Consider the following 10,083-nt stretch of genomic DNA (forward strand, 5'->3'; position numbering starts at 1 on the left):
GTCAGAGGGCTCCTGGGTGGATTAGACTGTTAAGAGTTCCTACTTTGGCTCAGGTCATGATCTTGAGGTTTGTGAGTTCCAGCCCTGTGTTGGGCTCTGTGCTGACCATTCAGAGTCTGGAACCTGCTTTAAATTCTGTGTGTGTCTCTCTCTCTGCCCTCCCCCGCTCACACTCTGTCTCTATCTCTCTCAAAAATAAGTAAACATTAAAAAAAGAAAAAAAGAAGAAGAAGGTCAGGCACCTAGAATAATGAAGAAGTTTGTCTAAATTTTAGTATTGCTGAGGGAGATATTAGGGTCTTCTTGGTTGTCTTAGAAAGGGAGTTGGCTGGTCTTTTGAAACATTTTTGAAACTTTTTTGAAATATTATGTGTCTCCCACTTAAATGACAGTTTGTTTTGATGTAGAATTCTAGATTGAAAGTCATTTTTCCTCATAATTAAGGAGGCTATTGTTTCAATGCTTTCTAGTTGCAATGCTATTAACAAATGGTATGCTACTCTCATTTTAGATCTTTAATATGTGCATCTTTTTTTTTCCTTTCTGTAAGATTTTGGTCTTATTTTTGCTCCTACAATTCTGAATTTTAAGTCAAAAATATGTTTTTGTGTGGGTCTCAGTTCATTCTGCCAGGTCTGCAGTATGCTTTTTGTGATGAAAAACTGTATCCTTTAGTTTAAGGAAATGTTCTTACAGTATTTCTTTGATGGTTTCCCTTCTATTTTTTTTTCCCTGTTTACTTCTGCATTATTGGAATGTTGAAACTTGTGGGTTGATTCTTTTCTTAAATCTTTTTTCTTCCTATATTTCCAATTCACCTTTGCTGTTGTTTTTCTGATTTTCTGCAATCTATCTTCAAGTTCAGCTTCCATTTTTCTCTAATTGTATGGTGGTGGTGAAAGTGGTGGCTATTTTTCAAGTTTTGCCCTTCATTTTATAAATTCCAGGAGATCTTTCCTGTTGTCTATATTTTTTTTCCTGTAGTGCCTTCTGTGACTAGTAACCCAATGGTGTCTCTTAGCTTGCTGAAGATTGATAGACATTTTGAAGTTTCCCACTACTCCCCACGTGCTCCCTCTTTCCTCCAAATTGCGCTTTCTTGTATATATTTTTGTCCACATGCTCGTTGCTTTTTGTTTTATTTTGTTTGTCTCTTTCTTACATATCATTGGCTTTCCTCAAGTGTCTGCTGATTATTACCTGCCATTTATACTTAAGTGTGAGGTCCTGAAAAGGTGATGGTCAGCTTTTGTGCACAGGTGAGCTTTGTTTATACCAGTCCTCATTACAGAGTGATAACACAGAGGCCTAGCAGACCTGTTGGGGCTTCTTCTAAATGCAGGGATCTATAGATCTTTTCTGCTGGACTCTCCAATATTCTTGGTTGGGAAACTGGGTTATAAGTGAATATAGTGACCTTGACTTCCACTCGTTGTATTGAGTACTGAGTTTCATCTCTACTCCCACGTTTGCCCTGAACTCTAGGTGCAGGGCCTCTCCAGTTAACTCTCCAAATGGATGACCTCTCATTTTCCTTCACTGCTGATGGAAACAGTTGCCTACATGTAAGTCCTTCAGGCGTTTGGAGGTCTGATTGCCTCTAAAGACGTTTGTGTAGAGCGAGCTGCTTCTCAAATTCCTGAGATTTTCCAGGTTTGCTTCTTGTTGATTCTCCTCTGGAGTCCTGTAGATACCAATCCTTTTCTTTTTTGCACAGTCAGGTATCACTTGCCTGTCAGCTTGCCATGTGTTCAACATGTGTTTTGCACTCTTTTCCTTGTTTACTTCATGTTGGTTATTTCATGTTTATATATAACATATATATAACTGCTCCACATGTGTGTGTGTGTATAAATATAAATATATATATATGTATATATATATATATATATAAATTCTTAACTGTTTTTTGTAGATTTGAGGAAGAATTTTACATAACACATGTATTCAATGTGTTGTTTCAATTCAAAGAGACATTAGTTTTAAAACACACTCAAGAAACATTACCCATTTGTTTTCCATGTTGTAATAGATTGTAAATTGAGATATCTGCCACATAGTCTACTTAGACTATGTTGATTTGTTTGAGGGTATTTTGGCTTAGGATGTAATTATAAGATTTTTTTTTTTAATTTCAGGTAGCTGGATATAATTGTAGGATTTAAAAAAATATTTCAAACAGTGAAGAATTGGGATATTCACAGTATGTGTTGGGGGGTGGATTTTAAATAAGAGGAAAATATAGGAAAAAGAGAATATGAGAAACTAGGACTAGACAATAAGTAAGCATGGGTGATATTTTAAAAGTGCTTGATAGAATACTTGAGAACTGACTTCTTGAAAACTTTCATTTATCAACATAAATATGATGACTAATCTCATTTCAGATTTCAGAAAAGCTTTGTAGTATAGATAACCATATCTATACCTCTCTCTCTATTTATAAAGTACACACTTAAGTATAAATATATGTTGATATACATACATATATTTGTTTGTATAGTTGTATAAGATTTTTAAAAGAATGGCATACACTACCAAAATTTCTGCAACTATAGTTCGCATGTATCCTAACAACTAGTAACATGAAGGCACAATGTTACTTTACTTGAAATGGAATATTAAAAGGCATCGAGGAAACATTAAACAAAAGGAACATTGAGCATTTAACAATAAAAGATATATTTTATATTCTTAAAAATAATTTAAGATGATTCACTAGCCAAAAGAAAGTATTTGGGATTTCTTTGCCTGTCAAGCTGATCTTTACGCTTTAGAAAAAAAAATTAAAAAATTGTCATGGGGGCGCCTGGGTGGCTCAGTCGGTTAAGCGTCCGACTTCGGCTGAGGTCACGATCTCGCGGTCCGTGAGTTCGAGCCCCACGTCGGGCTCTATGCTGACAGCTCAGAGCCTGGAGCCTGTTTCACATTCTGTGTCTCCCTCTCTCTCTGACCCTCCCCCATTCATGCTCTGTCTCTCTCTGTCTCAAAAATAAATAAACCTTAAAAAAAAATAAAAAAAAATTGTCGTGAAGAATAGAGTACTATGCTACAATTTACAATGTTTCATAATTATTAACTAAGGTTTTTTTTAGTAAGAATGTAAATTATATTTTTAATTAAAATTTTATGTATGATTATACAAGCCTACTATATACATGTATGTTTTTCATGATTATTGGGAATATACTCAAGACTAAATTATTGAACTAATTAGGTATCATAATCAATACGTTCTCATCTCTGCAATTTCTAAAAATTTGGAATACTTGGGAAATACATTGAGTGTGTCTTATTCTTACATTAACACAATTACATTAAAGTAAAACCAGGAACCATCTGCCAAATTCTGTAACTGATATATTTGAATATTTGTTTTCTTCTCCTCTATCAGCTCACCATTTTGTACGTTTACTCCAGAAAGAAAATATGGGGTGTTATTTACATTTCTCTTTATCCTTAATCGCTTTATATAGTCTCTAATGTCAAATTGCAGCAAATGAACTGAAGCTGGACTTCATGTAAAGAGACAAGCTGAAACTAGAAGACGGATTAATTAGAAAATAGATCATCAGTTTTTAAAAATTAGTACTTTCACACTAAATGTGATGGCTACAGGGCATTGGTAGGAGAAACTTACACTGTTGCCGTTTATGGTTGAAACAGTTGGAATTCTAGTGAGTGAAAACAATGTAAGCCATTCATGAGGGGAAAAAAGTTGCTATTTGACAATCAATAACCCCTCTCTTCCCAGATGTATTATCATGTATTAGCCGGACTGCAAGTCATATTCAGACCAGAAGACATATTCAATAGTTGTTGCTCTGTGGGCACTGCCACCAATTTGCATCATTGACTTCCATGTCATTTTCAGACACCTGATGCAAGTCCTTTCTTTTGACTCTAAAGATTTAACATGAGGACAAAAATTTGGTTTCTAGACGTGAAATGTCTGTAAAGGAATTTTAAAATGCCCTCCTGTCTGCTTCTCTGGTGATCATTCTGTTCTTGTGTACAAGATCATGTGCGTCCTGCTTTTTACTTTCGACTCTGGAAAAGGAGCTCATGAGGATGATGTTGTGGGGTGGCTCATCACTCACAGCACGCCCGGTGAAAGCTGATTGCACAGTATCATTTCCTCCACATATGGAGAAGGGGAAACCTCACTTGTCACAGGCTACTGAAAGTCGTCAGCTTTCATCAGTGGATCCTGACAACACGGAAGGAATGATTCACCTGAAGGAAGCAGAGGGCATAGCGTTTCAAAAGTGATCTCTAAAGACTGATTATTTCTTGTCCTTGACACCCTGCCAAGGGCTAGATACATCGAACATTTGGGATGTAATGGAGCCTACAAATCACTAGTTGCCTGGAGTCTCCCTGGGCCTACAAGAGGAGAGCATGCTTGACTTTAGTTCAGTTTTTATTACATGTTGTAAACTTTTGACTGCTCTGATACGCCTTGTCATTGATGTGTCAAGACTGGACTGTGACAGGGTGTCTGACCTGATTGAAATCAAGAATGCTCTATTGGATCTTGTAGAAAATAATGGGAAAGCTTCTGTTGTGGGACCTGGGGCAGTGGAATACATTTCATAATCATGTCATTGAAAAAAACCCGATAGGACTTATTTTAGGAGTATTGTAGTAGGAGTGAGGGGAAGGGGCTTTCCTTGGCCTGCAGAAATTAGAGTCGAATCCTACATTACAAGACTTTAAAAACTACAGAGTTACAAGTTATACATTTAGCTTTTTAAAAGAGCCGACTTTGTTGGTGGAAATTTGTCCACCCAAGAAGGGCTGCTAAGTGGGGTTTGGTTGACATTGTTTTACTGCAGTTGAAGTCAATGATTTCCTTAGTACACAAGAGGAAGCACAAAAGAATTGTTATCAAATGAAAGATAAACTCTGCTTTTGTTATTCCAGTATTCAAAGTGCTCACTTGATAATGTTTCAGAATCTTATATGACTGTTTCTTGAAATGCAGTTTCGAACAATGTGATCTCACTCCATAAGAACATTATCACTGATAACAGTGGTTTCCCTTGTGGAGAAGGGATTGCAGATCAAACGGGTTTTTTTTTCTTCTCCAAAGTTGCTTCCTTCTCAGAAAAGCTAGTAAACAAGACGATGAGGGTATTATTTTAGCCACAGTAAATCCTAATCAAAGTACTAGAGTGCTGGTGAGAAGCAGTACCTCCAAAGCATGCTTCAGGTTGATTCTGTCATATTTCAGTAGGAGAGGGCCCCTTGTAGATTAAAAGATGCAGTCCATCACTGCCTGGCAAAGTTGATATTTTGAAGAAGTTAACTATCACATTCCTCCCTTGAGTTTAGGAATATTGCCAAAGCAAATAAACACAACTTTTATGCTAGTATTTGAACCAAATGATCATATTCGAAAAACTTTCTTGCAAAGAGTCCTTTAAACATAGGCGGAAGAAACCGTGGGTTTTTAAAAATTGTCATTATCTTCAAAATGCATTCCTCTCCTCATGCTTCTCTGCTCAGCATGTGTACAGTGTTAAAGAAAAAAACAGAGCCTGAAAATAGTTAAAGCAGTAAAAACAGACTGTATTCAGGAACTATTATAACAAGAGGAAAGAGACATTACTATAGAACTTGACTGGATTCTGAATATAAGGACAAGCGAGGATTTACAGTCCAGGAGCAGGGTAAGTGCGTGGGTGTGGGGGATGGTGGTTGGTGGATGAAAGATTACTGAGAAAAAGACATCCAAGGGCAGGGGCATTCTTGCTAATCTGACCTGACAGGATTCTTGCTGAGGGCAGACCAGAGTGAGCAGATATCACTTGGGGTTGGGGGTGGGACATGAGGAATTTTGATCAGATATTGAGGACGATCAGGTATCAAGAGTGGGGACTTGTCTCTAAACTGACTTAGCAGAATTCTTGCTGGAAACAGGCTATGCAGGCCTTACAAGGATGGGGCCAAGTTTGAGGCTTCATCAAGAAGAAAGCTCAGAGGTACCTGACTAAAGTCTGGTCAAAGAGAGTCTTCATGAGTGGTAAAAGATCGTTCTTCACTGGTACTAATTATTGGGTATGTCAAATGTAATTTTTTTTTTCTTTTCTATTTTTCTTGTCATAAAATATTACCCTGAGGCTAACTGACACCCACCATAATTTTTTGATACCTATGGGCATCTCTATGAAAGTATAGTACCATTTTGGAGAAAACTACGCATTATTTATCTAAAGTATTCGTTTAGTATTTGAAGCATTTAAGAATTAACTGCAAGTTTTGGGAGTAGTGGTTGAGAATCGGGTTTTAGAGTCAAAATTTTCAATCTTGACCCCATTGTTGTACAAATTATTTCATCCTCAATACATCAACTCCTCTCATGTATCTAACATGGAGATCCTATAAGAATGTACTAGGATAACAAAACCAGTATGTGCTATCTCACCATATAATTTAATTAGTGCTAATACTGAAAACAAAGATGAGGAGATCTGTTTAAATAATCCTATTTAATTGGAAACAAAGAAAGGAAACAAGTTTTCTAGAACTATTTAAAATTCTGAACTCGAGATCCTGTCATTGTAGAGTGCCCTCTCTGTCAATTGTGGTTTTAAATCTGTTATTTGTACTTGTACAGCTCCTCAATGTGATAAATTATTAGAAAACAAACAACATCTACACTTACTTTAGGTTTGGAGGAGATAAGGAAATCAGGTAGATGAGTTTAAAAGAAAAAATATATAATGTTCAGATATAATGACTAGGACAATGATTACAGGCATTTATGGAAACAAAGGGAGAAAAACATATACAGATGCAAAAGATCTACTTGTTTTAGCTCTACTTGTTTTTGCTAAACACAAATAGAAGTGTCTATATGAGTGTGTACATACATGTGTGTCTTTTAGGGACGTTTGATTCTCATTTTAATTTTCCAATGAAATTGAATTTTCTTGTTTCCCTGGAGAGGCAGTTTTCTACATAGTCTTGAATATTTCATTCAGAGATGTTCATCCATATCATTCAAAAAATTTCACCTATATTCAACCTCACTTTCCTTATTCTCAAATTTGATTCGGCCCATCTTTTTGTTATAAACTGCTGCCGTGCCCTAAAAATGCATTATTCTGAATTGGGAACCAGGACTTAAACTACTAAGGTATTATATAATTAGAAGATGAGAGTCATGTTAATATAATACACATGTATAGTCAGTGACCCAAGCTACTTTTTTTTTTTTAGTTTGATCAAAAGATGCTAAAAACCTGTCATTTTTCTTATTCATGTTTACCAAAGTTCTTATTCAATCATAGAGTGTTTGTTGTTCAAATCAGAAATTATGTGAGCAACACCTGGAGGATCTTTGGCACTCTTTAACACAGTGTCACATGCTGAGCACTGCTAAAATAAACCTTAAATTTTAGCATAAACAAATGAATTTGAATTAAAAAAATTATCAGCACCTATTCTGTGTAAGGCAGAGTATTACATTATCAAAAACTTAATGCTGTTCCACATGTTAGAAACTGACTGCAGCTCTTATTAAGAAAACCAAACTTGGTAGACATTGTCATGGGAACACAGAGTAGATTCAGTGTCATGACCGATGGGGACTTTCATGGGGGTGTCCCTTGGATTTCCAACAGCACAAATGTCACCCAGTTGTAGGGAAAATGGAAATAAGATGGCTTTTCCAGCTGAGAGGGGAAACACCTTTTGAGATTGCTTAGTGATGATCTTTTTCCAGTATAACATGATCTATCTGTAAGCAATTCCATAGCAAATTGGCATAAAAACAACCACAATTATGTTAGCCTTGCGGATTCTATTATTGTTTGTTACAAGAATATTCTCAAAGTTTCATGGAGACAGACGGGCACCAAGAAAAAGATGGAATTCGTTTAGAACACATATCAGTTTTGGGAAAATTCTTAGCTTTGTTTTTCTAATTTTACTGAAGAGCAAATTGGGAACCAGAAGTGAAGTAATTTCTGCAAACTTATACACAATACAATCTATATCAATCCCTCATTACATTGCCAACTCAAAGTATGTCTTTTCATTTCATTCTGTCCTGTGGTAAAATGTTTTTCCCATTAGATTGAGATGACATGGGAGTCTTTATCTTCAGCTTTGATAGCTTCCATAGCCGTAAACCTGTTGATCTAATAGTCTTCCGGGTATATTCATTTCTTCACAAAACATGTTTTTAATACATAACAGAATTTGTATTTTGTCTTTCATACTTTTAGTATCGTCTTCCTCTCCAGGTGTGATCTTCCACCTCATCCTGCACTCATTGGTGAAGCCCACATTTCCTCCCATCCTTTGGGAGTCGTCTTTGAGTTTCTCTCCTTCTTCACCTTGACTTCCAACGAATAAAGGAATAGCAGCATTAGCATCTATTCATCTCCTGCAGTGTACTGTATGTTCTTTGGGGACATAGGCTTAATCTTATTTATCTTCGAAGACCTACGGTTTCCTACACTTTCTTGTGCATGACAAATAAAACACTAATGGATATGAAGCAATGGATGGAACTAGAATCCTTTGTTTGTTTTTAATGCAGTTATATCATAATTTCCAAACAAAAAATTCCAATGTGTAGCATGTAAGGTAATCAATCAAGTCCTGCCTTAGTTCAGACCCTCCTCAAGTCTTCTGTGGTTTTCCTCTGGGTGATGTGACAATTTCCTAACCAATTTTTCTTAGACTTATTGTGCATACTTCTACATTGTCCTTGTGCAGATATCTGCATTTCTGGGTAAATGTTATTTGGATAATGTTTCATGATTTACAACCTAATTTCTTCTTCATTTCAATATACTCACCAAAATTTCCATAGCTTTTGGTTCTCAGATCAGGTCTTGAGGAAAAATAATGTTCCTTATATTCATTCAACCAAACATGTACTAGCCTCAAAGAGTTATGTGTCATGGTGTCCTGACCTTTATGAGATCCACATGGTTGCCTTTTTTCAGAAAATATGTCCTACTCTAGAGCATGGGATGGTGAAGAGCTTACCACTACACATTCAGATCCTAAGTGATATTTCTAAATCTTTTCCTTCCCAGATACACATGCCACTGTCATATTGTCCAAATCATTGAAATAGTTTCTGTTCATGACACACAATCCTCCAGCCATTGTGGGTGACTTTACTGGTGCATTGCCTCCATCTGGTCCTCATAGCTTGGAAAGGGAAACGAGATCTCATTTGAAGCATAGCCCCCAGCTGACTCCTCCCTGTACCACAGAGGACAACAAGCTATAGACAAGCACATCTGCACCGATCATATCAGTTGGTGGGCAAGCCATGGTCGGCCCGTCCTCCTGATGACAGCCAGCCAAGCCTGCAGCTACATCACATTCACTTCACAGCAGCTGTCCAGCCTCAGCAGAGCTTCTGTAACAGGCTGCTCCAATTGTTCTTCCTCAAAACATTCCCTCACCCTTTGAACTTCTTACTACTTTAATTTTACCAACAAGGTGTTTTTGGAGGTATTTATCTAGCTCTCCTTCCAAATCATCAAAGTCACTAGCATCATCCACTAAGGCAATTTCATGACGATGACACGCTGGTGTGCCATCTGTAACTGTGCCCTGTCCTAAGCAAAATCAACACAGCTTCACTGTAGAGACAAGTAATAACACGAGTGACCAACACATCAGTCAGGTGAAGATTTTCTTCACATGCTGCATTCCTTGTGGCTGGCAAATCTCCACTGGAACCCGAGTGATTATTAAAAACCATATCAAAGGCATGTATCTTATAGCTTAAGTCTCTCCATTCCTGATCACTTTCATTAAAAATCATATTCAATTTAGGGGCACCTGGGTGGCTCTGTCGGTTAAGCGTCTGACTTCGGCTCAGGTCATGATCTCACGGTTCATGGATTCGAGCCCTGCATCGGACTCTGTGCTGACAGCTTGGAGCCTGGAGCCTGCTTCCGATTCTGTGTCTCCATCTCTCTCTGCCCCTCCCCTCACTCACTCTCTGTCACTCTCTCTCTAACAAAAATAAACAAACATTAAAAAATTTTTAAAAATCATATTCAGTTTAGAAGAGAATTTCACATTGGTTTTTTTCTGGATCTT

The 10,083-nt window shown here is 37.0% G+C and overlaps 1 pseudogene; it reads right to left on the minus strand.

Moving 5' to 3' along the window:
* Positions 1–8,618: 8,618 nt before the first annotated feature.
* On the minus strand, positions 8,619–9,817 carry LOC106987244 (polypeptide N-acetylgalactosaminyltransferase 11-like; annotated as a pseudogene).
* Positions 9,818–10,083: the final 266 nt, after the last annotated feature.

Source organism: Acinonyx jubatus, chromosome A1 (genome assembly GCF_027475565.1).
Source record: "Acinonyx jubatus isolate Ajub_Pintada_27869175 chromosome A1, VMU_Ajub_asm_v1.0, whole genome shotgun sequence".
In the NCBI taxonomy this organism is placed as follows: Eukaryota; Metazoa; Chordata; class Mammalia; order Carnivora; family Felidae; genus Acinonyx; species Acinonyx jubatus.